We start from the raw sequence: 15,057 nt of genomic DNA on the forward strand, positions 1-15,057 counted from the left end.
TGTAAATGGAACCAACGATAAATGGGCTCGATTAAGACTTGGTATTTGGAACGGAGATATAAAATCGGAGCCCGGTATTCAATACTGAGCACTATGGTGAACTAAATATCAAGTTTCAATTTCCATAAGGCTATTTGGGGCCCTCCCTGTCTCTCTGTATTGGTGAGAGAATCAATAAATGCTTTGAACCATGGTGAAAATTAAACATTGAACGCTAATTTTTTCATAAAGGAAAAGTGGGATACAACTTCCTTATGTTGACCTATGATAAGTTATCACTTGTAAATAGTTACATACACAAATGTAATATATGCATGCAAAAGCATCATTATTGGTAATCAGGACTGTGTATTGGGTTAAATATATAATAACTATAATATTGACCAAGAAAAGCTAGAAGTATATTCTTTATAAGTTTCTTGATCGCTAAATCTAGTAGTCCCAAGAAGCTAGACATATTTATATCTTAAACATGAACCAAGAGAGAGAGAGAGAAAAAGAGGAGAGACCTAGCAGCCCTAGTATGATTGAGTGTATTTTGCATATAATGTCAATTGCTTAAAAATGATTAACAAACTCCCAAAAGAAAAAAAATACACTATGAAATATGCTAACAAACCATTAGTTCAAAAGAACCCGACAACTTGAACACCAGCTAGACGAGCGTGTGCCATTGACGCCTCCATCTGAGGGCAAAGAAGAAGAGGGTAAGAGATCATGGGGTAAGATCAGAATGGGTCCAAGGAAACACTAGCGACATGGAGAAGAGAAACCAAAAAAAAAAAATGTGTGGCTTGGGACGATGAGGTGACAGGTGGGAAATCATGGGAGAAGGGATGTGAGTTTCTTCAAGGCAGGATGGCTTGGCTTCGTAGAACATTATATTAGATCTCATCCATTAATTTTGGTTTATTAATGAAGGGCGCATATATGTTTCTGATTTTTTGTGGGACTTTTAGCCTATTTCTTTCTTACTAGCCCATCAATTACTTTTAGTTTATTATATACTAATGCTGTTTTGGTGCATGCATGCAGATCGTGACATGAAGGCAATGGTTGTTGAAGGGTCGATTGGAGGAGTTGTTCACCCGCAAAAAAAGGGAGTTGTTCAAGTGGACAAGGACCACAAGCCATGACTTTGTGGCACGATCTGGAGGAGCCAGACGGTTTGAGTACCATGTTCTAGCTGCTGCAACAGATGACTTCTCCGTGGATAGGGTTATTTGGCGAGGTGCCTTTGGAGTGGTCTACAGGGATAGATTATCCAAGGAATCATCATTAGGTACACCCTCGAGAGAATCAGATAGTCCATCCTCCAAAGAATCGGGGTGTGTCGATGAACCCGAGATCGAAGGAATCTGCAGACGACATCGAGGTGGCTGTAAAGAAGATCTTGAAAGAGACAAGGGGAGGAAATATGGACTTCTTCACCGAGATGAACACCATTAGCGAAGCTAAGCACAAGAATCTTGTCAAGCTGAAAGGTTGGTGTTATAGAGAAAATAGCCGGAACCTGCTCGATTTCATGTGTTGGTGTTGCAGCAAGAAGGAGGATGATGAGCTCTTCCTTGTTTATGAGCTAGTGTCTAATGGCAATCTGCACTACCACTTACGCGAGGGTAAGCAAGTAATATCATGGCCAACAAGGTATTGTACACCAAGGATTATTTTTTCCTTACATTATTTCAATTTGCAAGGATTAAAAGTCTTATATATTGTTATAAACGTTGCAGAGATTCATTAATTTGTGTGTCTGCCTGTTAGGTACCAAATCGTGAAAGGTATTGGCTCTGCTCTTGTTTACCTCCACGATGAGTCCGACCCTTACATTCTGCATAGAGATATCAAACCGAGCAACATACTCCTGGACAACAACTTCAACCCCAAGCTTGCTGACTTCGGGCTGTCGAGGATCGGCAACCAGGACAACACGACGCCCATGAAAACTGCTTTAGGGACGGAAGGGTACATAGATCCAGAATGCAGGAAAGATGGGAAAGTCAAGTTCCACCGTAGTTCTGATGTATACAGCTTTGGAATCGTCCTACTAGACATTGTATGCACAGGGAAGTCTAGGGAGCAAGTCCGGGAGCTATATAAAGGAGGCAATGTCATGGAGGCTGCATATGAAAGGTTGCATGGCGAGGACGACTTGGACAAGAGGCGGATGCAGATGCAGATGCAGCGTGTGGTTGTCCTGTGACTTTGGTGTTCTCTTCTTGATGGTGCCAGAAGGCCTACCATTCAAAAGGCAATGGAGGTCCTTCAGCGTGACGAGCAGTTGCCTGACCTTAACTGCTTGTTGAACACTTCGGCACCCTCAACACAGCAAGACACTTACGCTAGTAGCTCTGACCTGCAAGCACTTATATCACATGACAGTTAGATCTTTCGGTGAAGGCCATGATGACCTTTTGGGTGGTTATGACGTCGGTCGATGTGGAGTACTTCAGAATAAATGCATGCAGATATAGTCGGCTCTCAACGTTCCTAACTACGTGCTTCTTATGCATCTTGCGGTTAATAATATGTTTCTTATCTCATTTACTGTTGCCGTATGGATCATGTTGGTCTTGGTTTGCATTCATCTTGGGTTGCCTACATCAGTGGATAGAAAGGAAATTAGTTTTATCACTGGGGTGGGATGTTTTTGAGCTCACGTAAACCAACGTTGTAAAATATATAAGAAGTTCCTGTCATACTTAATGAAATTACAGGAAGCTTACAAACCAATGAAACAACTATAATAAGATATTCGATCTGCAAAGTTTAATTACAGTATTCCAACAGTAATTAGATGTATGGTTATGGACAATAATTAACTTTGAGGACCCAACTTCGTTGGCACACAAACACACTTATAACACGACATGAGGTAATGAGGATATTCTGGCATACATTGAATATACATTTATATAAATAACAGAAACAATTCATGTAAACTTGATATATTGTAAGAAGATAGAAGCATGCCCAGAAGCAAATTAGCTTCTTTTCTAGTGATGCGATGTTGAATCTACTACAAATACCTGCAAAAAAACAGGATGGCGAAATTTAAGTAAAATGAACGGATAACCAGATTCCTTATTTACAAATCAATTTACTATGCATAATTTGTTGCAGAGATAGATATAGCTCCAGATCTTTGCATATCGGTATATATATCTACAATAGATGATCAGAACCATTAAAAAAATACTTTCCTGAAAGACAGCTTGTACATAGCAAAAAATACGCCATGGTTGGCAACTCTGTATGCATGCTTCAATCTTTTTTCCGGCAGTTTGAGCATCACATGTACATGCTACTGTGAAGGAGATATAGGTTATAGGGTAGCTAGAACAAAATAGAGATAGCCATGCTACATGAATGTAAGAAGAATAAGCATATATTAACAGGAATAAGACTGTAGGTATAAGATAGTTGGTAGTGTGCCAATAAATATAGTGTTCGTAAATAATAATGCCAGATGACAAAATTATATACACTTATTACTTCAGCAAGAACACTCACCAGTTTCAATTTTTCAACAAAAACTTATTGATCCCTCGCAAAAAAAAAACTTATTGATAGAAATTAAAAAAGAATCTGCAGAGAGGACATGTTACATGTAGCAATAACTGAAGTATAGATCACAAATATTCTTTTCTGAGCACGGGCTCAGATGCTCCTGAAATTTCTCCCGTCAGACGACCATGCGGATCTGTGCCGCGCAGCGTATTCCCGGGGGTTTGATCCTAATCTAGGATGGATATTGGTTCAAAATAAACAATCAAAATGATTTGCAGACTCAGTAAATAAAAGGGATCAAGAAATTGGGAATTAAGAGAAACCATGAATTTGGGATCTGTATTTATCTCCCTCACAGGAACATCAAGGTAAAGGATATAGGACTGCAGTACAATATATATGCCATATTTTAAGCCTTTACAACGGAAAAGAAGAGTATGAATATAGCACATATCATACCTATCAAGATGAGACACTGGAAATTATTCATATGGTGCTAGGTAGATAACTAATATCCATAAGAAATGCTTATTGAACTCCTTTTGTTCCAAAATTGCAAAACATGAGACTTCTACATGAACGAATGAACTTGTTACTATCACTGATTGCAGCAAAGATTAGGAGACATACTGAGTAGATTATGGATCATAAAGATTACGCAGATTTATTTTTGACCGAAATCAGCTTCCAATTCATCAAAGGCATTGGATTAAAACAATTGCACAGACAAATATGAGAATGATTGGGAATATAAATTGTCAAGCTATTGTAGCGCATGATGTTATCATATGCAGCTGCTGCACATATAGTTTTACAATGTAGAAATACTGTGAGTTTTGCGAAAGAATTTTGGGACACCTGAATTATTTTCTAACAGATGATGTGACATGCTGTTTCATCAGAGCCTATTTTGTCCACCTGCCGCTCATCCTCCTGTATGTTACTCAAGGGGGCATTGTTCATTGTTTGGCTTCGGACACTGGTATGTATTTCTCCAGTTTTTTGTAATGTCTGGAGCTGGTCTTTGTTATAACCAAGGGTTCCAGATTTTGAACTGTTGGGTTTCTGCTCTCTCTGAAAGAAAAGGCTCGGGAATGAGAATGATGATAAAAAATATATCCTGACCTTTGCAAGCAAGTAGTCAAATAAAATAGGAGAGGCGAAAAATACAACAGGGTTACACATATTATGCCCCAAATGTTGAGCTTCATGCGTACCGATTTGAATCTCTTGCCCGTAGACTGTAGCCACATAATGACCTGTTGATGCAAAATTAAAGACGATGAAAAGCAGGATGCGTAAGATGGCAAATGGAAAAAGTAACCAAAATAATGAGGTGAATCTTGGAATGCAAAGAAGATCAATGGGAATGAAATGAGGTGAGCCGAGCGGACTTCAAAGGGCAATCGATTCGTTTCTTCTGTAGATGGCGGGGAGAGGAAGTGGAGCACCGTCTGGAACATTATTAGGAGAGGGAGCGTCAGACATCAGTTAGTCTACTTTTTTTGAGTAAACATCAGTTAGTCTATGGTTGTTTGCTATACATCATGACAGGCGAAGATACACCGGGTGGGCCGGTGGAAGCAATGGGCTGCAGAGAGGATGCAACAGTAGGCTATGCAAGCTTGCTACGGCCTTTTTCATTGGGAGGGAGGAAAGCCGGAGTGGACAGAGGGGAAAGCTGGGAGGGAGGAAAGCGGTGGCGTATTCGTCGACAAAAAAACAAAGCAAAGCGGGAGGATGGGCTTGGCTGCGATTACATTGGGAGGGAGGAAAGCCGGGGCGATGGGCTGGGCTGGATTACGTCCGTCCGCATCTTCTTTGGTTGGTCCTACAAGTAGTAACTAAAGCCGACGTGTTTGTTTTGTATAGTGGTTGGTCCCGCTTGTAAGTCTCTACCAATACGCTGACGGGGCAGTATCGCTGATGTGGATAGCCTGCATGTTAATAGAAATAGGTTAGTGGGGATGAACTATTTAGGTATTATAGATGTGAGTGTAACAAAAGGTTATGTAAGACATTCGTTATACGAGTGAGGGTTGGCCTTATTTGCATTTGTATTAGTTTATCCTACAATGTAGCTTGCTCTTTTGACCTTTGCCTCAAAATATAAAAAGGGTGTATTAACCCTTTAGAATCCATGGTTGGGTAGGATGACACATGAAGTATTATGCAATTTACAAAAGGGACACTGCAAAGAAAAGAAGGCACACATATGAAGCTATCACTTTTTAACAAACTACTGATTTATTTTGATTTGTGAAATACAAATGTAATGGCTGTGTTCCAAAGTTCACTAAGAAATGACCAGCCCTATCATCTGTAATCAATAGGAATAATTCAATAGGATACAGAGGTTTTGCAACAATTTTGGTAGACTTTGATCAATAGTCAAATTCCATGATAAGGTCAATTAGTAACTTCCATAGTAAAGATTGATTTAAATCAACCATGGTAACTTGTGAAAGATTATAAATTGAATTATATAGATTTCTAAATCAAATATACTATAGCGGCGAAATATTGTAGGAATATTGACAACTCAATGGTATTGGAATTTCACATATGTTGCAAAACTGAAGGTAACATCAACATACAATGATAATTACTATGATGCTTATATGTTAACCTACTATTTGAACAGGGTTATAACCACCTGTAATCTTGATCTATTATAAATGTCCAAGCAAATACATGTGAAGTGGTCCGAAAGGAAAGGAATACTTGGATTTCTAGGAATAAATAGATACTTTTCTTTACAAAAAGCTAGCATACATGTCAATAAAATATATAACAAAAGAGGATATATGCCAAATAGAAGAGAGAGCATAGTGTTCCTGAATGTAGATTAAATTGATATGTAGATCATTCCTGAATGAATAGGTGGGGTACCTACCAACTCACAAAGATTTGTACTATGCATAAATATATAGATGTGGTTTACCTAGTTAGTCCTTTCTTGTTTCTTTTCAAAAAGGAGGTTCAAACTCCAGCCTCTTGGACTACCACTGATGGCAAGAAAACCCGAGTGTTGTAATGTAATGGTGTGTCTTCAGTCCAGGGAACATGGGAGACAAAATCAACAGAGGAATACTAAGCTATAGTTATGTTATTGTTGTTCGATAATCATCTAGTTCTGCCCTGCTTGGCTGCTTTGTACAACACAACAAAAGTGTAATAAAAAGTTTAGCCTCATCAAAATAAAATTGGTATAGATCGAATATAAACTCTAACATGAGCTGCATAGGAATGTATGAAATTATGTCCAAACTAAAAAGAGACAAAGAACATCATGTATTCCCAGTTAGTAAACACATTCAAATATTGGTCAATGTACATTAGAGGATTTTATTTATGAGGCTACAAGCATAAGATTTCGTGAGATTTTGGCTCAATACATATTTCCCACCATACAACATTGTTGTAATAAATTTCTACCCTTATCAAAGAAATTAGCATAAATTAAGTTAAACTCTATCATGAGTTTGGTAGACATGCATGTATAACCTCTGATGAATAGCCAGTTGAACGGGAAACAAGCAAATTCAAATTATACACGAACTGAAAAGAGAAAAGGAATTTGCCCTTGGTTTTTCAACACATCCCACTATCATCAATCTTCCTTAGGGAATTTTCTTTATCACGCCAAGGCGGGATCGGCATAGAGCTTGGCGAGGACGGTAGCGTCTGTGTGCTAGGTGTCAAGATGCTCCTCCGCCGCGATGTGCTCTGCCTCTATTTGTGTTGAACGACATTTTTTGTCCGGGCCATGTCTGGCTGTCCGCTCAGGCGACTATGGGCAGGGAGGGTGGAGTGGGGGTCCGGTTGAAGATGCTCTAACTTATTGAATGTAAAAAATGACACCTTTTTTCTGAAACAACCAAGTCTTCCTTGTCTCTGACACCACACAACTTGCCGATAGGTGGTACGCCGTGTTCTCCGAAGATGCCAAACTAGACTCGTCTAGCTACACACGTTTAAGTGACCAGCTAGCTAATCTCTAGCAGCTCACAACTTAGCCACCATGGGCCCGTGTGTATGGTTGCGAGTGTAAATTCTGAAAGGAGATCGTTGCATCTTCTCCGGTGGATCTCCAGCCCGCCTGCATTGTCGGCCCCATTGGTCTCCGGCCGCGGTTATTAGTCTCCATCTCAGGTGAGCCTCCAACTACCACACCCGTCGGCTTAATCACAGTCCAGTTCATTTTCATGGTGCATCCGAATAGGAATCTTAATTGCGTGACCTGTTTCTCCCGGGAACCACCCATGCCACTTAGAGCCAGTTTAGACCAATCTCAAGATCCAATTGAAGCCATTGCAGGGCAGGCGTGTTGATCGGATTGAATTTATTCCCTAATTTATTTTCTATGTTACTTAGCTTGCGTTCGTACTATTTCGGTCACCGCAGAAGCTGTATGCTCGATCCATGAGTGATGTACTGCGAACTACTCCATCCGTTCCATAATTCTTGTCGGGGTTTTAGTCCAAATTAGTGCACCAAAAGAACAATGGTAAAGGATTTATATTGCCCTGTAGCATGCTTGATTTGTAGATTACAATTAACGGTAAAGTAGAAAACATGCTTATTTCACCTTTCAGTTGTTGTGGTAGTAGGTACGTCTATGGCAGGTGCTTGCTAAAAGCAAAATGTATGAATAGTTCAATTAACACATCACTTGATTCATTTCTACAGATGGTCATCCTGGAGATAATCAGGAAAATATCCAACCTGACCACAAACCAACAGTGGGGCATTAGCAACTCTCGAGAAAGTAATGGCTGAGATTGTGCTTCTTCTAGTAATTGAGAAGATCGGAGTCGCCTTGGCAAATGGAGCAGTACATCAAGCCAGTGCACAGTTTTTCAGGTACGCGACCCAACTAATAGTGCTATAGGGCAGCATGGGTCGCGTTATTAGGGAGCTTTGCATAATTCATGATGTTCTATGACAAATGGACATTCGAAACCGCCACAATCAAGTGTATAAGGGCTGGTTGGATGAGGTGCGGAAGGTAGCACATGCGATGGAGGATATGGTGGATGAGTACATATATCAAGTTGGTCGGGAACATGATACTGGGTGTTGTTTTTACCTGAAGACAGGGCTTAGAAAACCAAGATCTCTATTTTCGTTGAATCATATATCTTCCAAAGTGAAGAAAATTGAGAAAGACCTTGCACACCTACCAGAGATGAAAAACCGATGGGTTCCCGTGATAGACCAAGAAGATACTAGCAACTTGAATTACATGATCAAGAAGTCTCAAGATCTAGCAAACATTTCACGTTTTCTTGATGACCAAGATCTAGTTGGGGTGGATGAAAACAGAAGTAAACTTGAGCAATGGTTGGGAAGTGATGATGGGGAATGTTCACTGGTAGGAATGAGTGGGCTGGGCAAAACAGCTTTAGCTTCAAATATCTATAGGAAAGAGAGAGAGAAATTTCAGTGCCATGCATGGGTCTCCATCTCTCAAACTTATTCTAGAGAAGATGTCTTGAGGAATATAATGAAGGAACTATTCAAAGATAAAGTCAGTGGTCCATCAAACATTGCAGCGATGGATACATCACAAGCCTTGAAGAGACATTAAAGATATATCTAGAGCAAATGAAGTATTTGATCATATTAGATGATGTTTGGACTCCAGATGCATTTGCTGACTTGTCTAGGACACTTGTTTGTAATGGTAAGGGTAGCCGATTGGTAATCACAACACGGCAAGGTGATGTTTCAAACTATTGGCATACTTATGGAAGATAAATATATTGATTTGCACTTTATGCACTAGTTATAGCTGCCAATTACACTTGGATATTTTTGGGCCAGAGAACAAATGATTCAAGCAGCTACAGTCCGTGTTAGTAGTCTTTTTCCACATGTTGTATTTTATGTTTCTTGGTGCTTACATAATCTGGTTGATTACAATCTGGAACTACTTTGGATCATTAGCTGACTTTTAAAGTGCAGGTAGGTTCACATTTCTCAAGTTATGTTGATTTCCGGAGTGCATGTGCCTTCGTATTGTAGAAGTTAAATTTTCTCCCCTGGTAACATGAATTCCTGGATCCACCACTATACCTACCTATGCTTTCGGTCGAGAGACGGTTGGGTGCCGCAGGAGGAGACTTGTGTGCGTGGATGTCGGCTGTTTTTTTTACGATCTAGAAAACAAGCGAGAAAAGGTGGTGGGATCGCTCGGGGGAATCACGTACAAGCCAGGGAGGTTGAACCATCACAACAATGGTAGATCCACTTTAATAGTAGAGATACTCCTTACTGGCGCTCCATGTGTGCGTGCTTGTGCAGTGCGTGTGTTAGAGCTTCTCCAATAGGTGATGTAAAATAGCAGCTCAAAAATTGTTTGATGTAAATTATACATCACAAAAAACGTGATTTTTAAGTGTCCAACTCCAACACGTGATGTATTTTAGATGATGTATTAGTCACTCGAACGTCTTCTTCTTGGTTGATCTCCGCATCAACGGCTCCTCTTCCGCGGACGGCGACGGGAAAGGTGCGGCAGCGATGGGAAGGAAGCAGCGGCGACGGGAAGCGGCTGCAACGGTTGGAAGGGTGCGCCAGTGACAAGAAGGTAGGTGCGGTGGCAGTAGGAAGGGTGTGGCGGCGGTGGCGGGAAGGGTGCGGCGGCGGCGGGAAGGAAGGTGCAGTGGCGGCAGGAAGGGTGCCGCGGCAACGTGAAGTACCTGGAAGTTGGCGGTTACATTTGCGTGCTGCATGCATTTTTTGGGTCCATGGTGATGTCAAAATCAGTTATTTATAGTTTAGGCCACCTATTAGAGATGATCTTATGCTCTGTATTGTATGATCTTGAGTAGTAAGTTATCACACGTAGTGCTGACATATAGACGTATTGTCTAGTCTTTTTCATCAGATCGGTCTTTTGATTGCACTGACTAGAGGATGCAGTTCAAGATCTAGCTGGCGCAATTAAGTTTTATTGGACCACTCCAAACCCAATCTCCTTGTAAGGTGATTTCCATCTTCTTGTAAGACCGGGTGTTTGCCCATTTAACATGCACAAAAAGCCTAGCATGCCACAATTGTACAAACCCAATCTCCTTGTAAGGCGAGTTTCATCTCCGAGTATTCGGCGGCAAACAACCACCTGAACAGAATGCTAATAAAAACATACACCATTCTGAACTGAGTGTAGAAAAAAAACACACTATGCAAAGACAAGGAGTGACACTTGTCCTTGCGGTTGACGATAGGATCACGGGGCGGTCACCTTTGCGACGGATCCGGCTTGCCTGCTCCCTCTAGATGCTCCCATTCGTGCTCCCACTTCATCCGACGGCTGTCTTTTTTCTTTTTTTCCTTTCTAATCTAATCATCCCCCTGATTTTAAGAGGGTGGGACCGGACCTTATTTTGTTCCAATCAAATCAAGCCACGTATGCGGGAGCACGGGTGGGCACATGCGCGGGGAGCAGGCAAGTCTCGTCCCTTTGCGACTGCCTGACAAATAGCACTCGGCAAAGCATTTTCTTTTCTTTTCTTTCCCTTCATTGCTTTCTTCTCTTTTTTTTCTTTCTATTCTTATCTTATCTTATCTTTGTTTATTCTCTATTTTTTATTCCTTTCTTCCTTTTCTTTTAGTTTTCTTTTCTTTTCTTTCTTTATTTCCTTCTTTTTTTTCTTTGTTATTTTGTTAGGTTCGGAGGCAGAGTGACTGCTGCTTTATCCGTTGTCCTTTCTACACTTATAAATGTGTTGAAAATTCCTATTGTTTGTAGTTAGCCTATGTTTAGGCTTTATGTAAAGAAAGAAAAGGAGTGTCAATCATCAAGGGGATGAGATTTGGCAACCAACATAGACCTTAGTGGTCGTTTAATTCTCAAAAATTCGAACGAAGCCTGTAAATCAACAAACTTGACATGGTGGAATGATTTGGCCTCTAGATCCGGCTGTGGGAAAAAACAAGAATGCTTGGCAAAAGTTTTCTCGTATACATTTAACAAACTAGACCATTTGCAAGGAATAAACTACCGTTTCGTTACATAACGGGTCAAGTTTCCATGCAAACAGTTGCACTTCCACTAGTAGAAAAAGGGCCATTTGTCCTGCTTCATAAGGCCCATCTGTCCCGGTTGTGGAACCGGGACTAAAGGGTCGTTACTAATGCCCTTGGCCTTTAGTCCCGGTTCTTATACGAACCGGGACAGATGGGCCTCCACGTGGCCGCTGCATGTGGCGAGCCCAGGCAGGAGGGCCTTTAATCCCGGTTGGTGGCACCAATCGGGACCAATAGGCATCCACACGTCAGCTGTTCAGGGGCTAGGGTTTTTGTTTTTTTTTTCTGAAAGGGGATTGGATTTGAGGGTTTTGTATGGTTAATTAAGGTGTTTCATATATTGTGTTAGGTAGCTAATTAATTAATAGAGAGAAGTGTCCTCTCTTATCTCCGTGCTTGGTCGATGCTACATACTATACGTATAGAGAGGCCCTCGACACGCTAGCTAGTAAGAAAATGAAGGAAACCATTAAGTACAGAAGTTCGTCATGCATACTGAAAGAAGTGATCGACCTCTCCTTCTCCGAAAGATTGGTTGAACAACAAGTTTTTGTTTATCTATCCGACGCTACTGGCTACATATATACAATATAAGATCTCTTACAATATAATGCCCTAATTAAATATGAACTCAGGGTCCACATGGTATTCTCCGGCTTTATAGATGACGTGGTCAAGAAAGAATCCCGCTAATTCCTCTTGGATTGCTTTCATGCGATCTTCTGGTAGGAGTTCATTCCGCATCTCCCACGTCTAATTTCAAGAAGGTGGTTAATACATATATATGAATGAAACTCAACAGAAATTATGGTGTATTAAAATGAAATTGTGAATATTATTGCTTACGCACATCAAATTGTCTTTTAGAGTAGCCCCTCTTATCTTTGCAAGTCACGTTGTAGATGAACTCGCACACGTAGTATCCACATAAATCATTCCCTTATTCCTGCCACAAGCACTTTACGAGAAATAGAGGTCAATCAAACTGATAATGAAGCATTTATAAATGGCATTGATGAAAGTGAACGCCTTGCATCTGTTTTTATTCTACTAGGTAAGTGAACGCTGACAGTACATGATACTGGAACATTTTCATCAAGAGATAGAAACAAATATATCTATAATTGAATGGGAACATTTGCTTGTTCGTTCGCAGAATGAGCTTAATTTTGACACCATTGTCAATTATTCCACACATGGACAAAGTCAAAGCACTTACTAAAAATGTCACATTGGGGTGCTGAAGTTGTTTCTTTTACTCGATCAATTCTGAAAAGATCAATGCCAAGACTAATTAGAAGCTGAGCACCTTGTGTGTAGGGGAAAATGCACGATTTAGTGTGAAGCCTGTGTAGAAAAAGCATGCATCAAGATACTGCACGGTTTACTGCCAATTATGAACTTACAGTTCAACCACTTGAGTGATGACAATAGTCTGAACAAAATAACATTTAACTAAATTGCAACGACGAAAGCATGCATCAGGATACTGTAGAAAAGAAAGAAACCAAGTCCTCATGTTTGAATTTTATGTCCAAGACAATAATAAGTAACAATGATATTGTATTGATTTTTTATATAGGAAACAAATAGTGATTTCTAGGGTCCCATTTTTCACCCTTTGCTTCCCATTTAATTGGGATTCATGTGACCTTATCTTACCAATAGCATTTGACCTTCGAGTTGCGCATTATAAATGTAGTTCGAGCTAGCTGCAACATGTAATAGGTCTCTGCTCAAATATTTAGATCCTTAAATGTTTTATATTTAGTAGTAGACCATACCACAAAATGCATTTTGCAAGAAAAAATTGGGGGAGTATGAAGGAATCAGTGGGCAGCAGCCGCACTTGGTTTACCAACTCGCACACACAAAACTGATAAGAATTTGCACACGACCTGACAACAGGAGCACACATGAACTGACAAGAAGAGCACACCGGTGTTTAACATAATATAAATCAATTTTGGAAGATGAACTACTACCTGTCCACGCTAATGCATTTCAAATTTTTTTGAGAATACTACCTCTGCCTTGCTGCATCTTCCTCATCTGGTTCTTGCCCATCCTACAAAAAAGAGGGAGCAAATCAGAGAGATGAGGTTCTTCAGGGGCTTTTGGTGCAAGGTGTATTCTAGCCATGGAGCACCGGAACCTCGGGAAGAGGTGGTTGGCGCAGACCCAGCCAGAGCAGAACCGAACCCGTGCTGGAGGGAGGGATGTGGTCGGCCGGAGCGTAGGGAGGAAGGTGGACGGAGCGCCGGAGGCGGAGGGGGGGAGGTGGCCGGTGAGCCAAAAACTTCTTGGTCATCCTCTGCCTTGGATCTCAACGGCCGACCATGGCGGGGGAGGATGGTGGTGCGCAGGTCCTCTGGTGAGGCGGCGTGCGGGAGATGGGCAGGGCATGGCGACGCGCGGTGCCGTGAGGAGCACCGGCCAGGAGGCGCGTGACGGTGGGTGGGGGGAGGTGGCTGGTGCGGCGACGGGGGCGGCGGAGTGGAAAGAGGAGGCCGGCTCGGCGGGGGCAGCGCATGGTAGGGAGAGGCAGGCTGCCGGCGGCGGCAGCGCGTGGGTAGGGTGGGGCAGGCGGCTGGCGGCGGCAGTGCGTAGGTAGGGAGGGGCAGGCAGCCGACGGCGGCAGTGCGTGGGGGTAGTCGGCGTTGTGCGACCAAGGAGTGGGTGCGCGTCGGTAGGTAGATCGGGTTAGGTTGTGAAAGGTTTGTCCTGATCGGGCCTATATAGGTCTGAGTAGTAACAGAATAATATTCTGTTACTAGTAACAAAATAGCTCTGTCCTATATATATTTCTCTCTAGTAGTTGTAAAACTTCTCTCTTTTGGATTTACTAATTTTAAGTCAATGAAGTTGCACTTGATTACAAAATATGTGGACGTTGAACGTAGGACATGCTGTTTGGAGGGCCGGATAATGTCGGCTTCACCAGTGAATGGGCAATGGCAGAGATGATTCATTGCCCTAACATCCTTCTGCAGCTGCATCGGGAGCTCGTAAACATTGTGGGGTTTGAGCGGATGGTCGACGAATCGGATCTTGCCAAGCTCCCCTTCCTTAATAGCGATCACACAAACCCAGCGCTGGAGCAGGGCGAACCGCTGCCGGACAACGGCAATCCGGATAATCAAACCGAACAAACAAACCCTATCAAGGATAATGGTCCGGACGACATAACGCCGGACAGGCACCCAGAGCAGCAGAACACCCGTAAAAGGCTTGTTGCCACCGCGAGGAGCCTTAAAAAGCAGAAGCGAAGGCTCAAGGCCGCGCAAGACACACTCCAATTCAGATGGAGCAAAATACTCAACACTGCAGCAAGGTACGACGACAATCGCCCCTCCAAGAGCTACCCAAAGCGGAAGCTGCTACCCGAATTCGAAGAGGAGGCCGCAGACCCCCCACAACCAAATATCAAAGCTGCCACCTGGTCGGATAGACGACCCCTCTACCAACACAGAGAGGCATACAACGCTGCTCACAATACAACACGCGACC

General features: G+C 42.0%; 1 pseudogene; it reads left to right on the forward strand.

The window, feature by feature from the left end:
* The first annotated feature begins 1,043 nt into the window (after positions 1-1,043).
* On the forward strand, positions 1,044-2,386 carry LOC119352706 (annotated as a pseudogene).
* The last annotated feature ends 12,671 nt before the right edge of the window (positions 2,387-15,057 follow it).

This window comes from Triticum dicoccoides, chromosome 2A (assembly GCF_002162155.2).
Source record: "Triticum dicoccoides isolate Atlit2015 ecotype Zavitan chromosome 2A, WEW_v2.0, whole genome shotgun sequence".
Taxonomy (NCBI): domain Eukaryota; kingdom Viridiplantae; phylum Streptophyta; class Magnoliopsida; order Poales; family Poaceae; genus Triticum; species Triticum dicoccoides.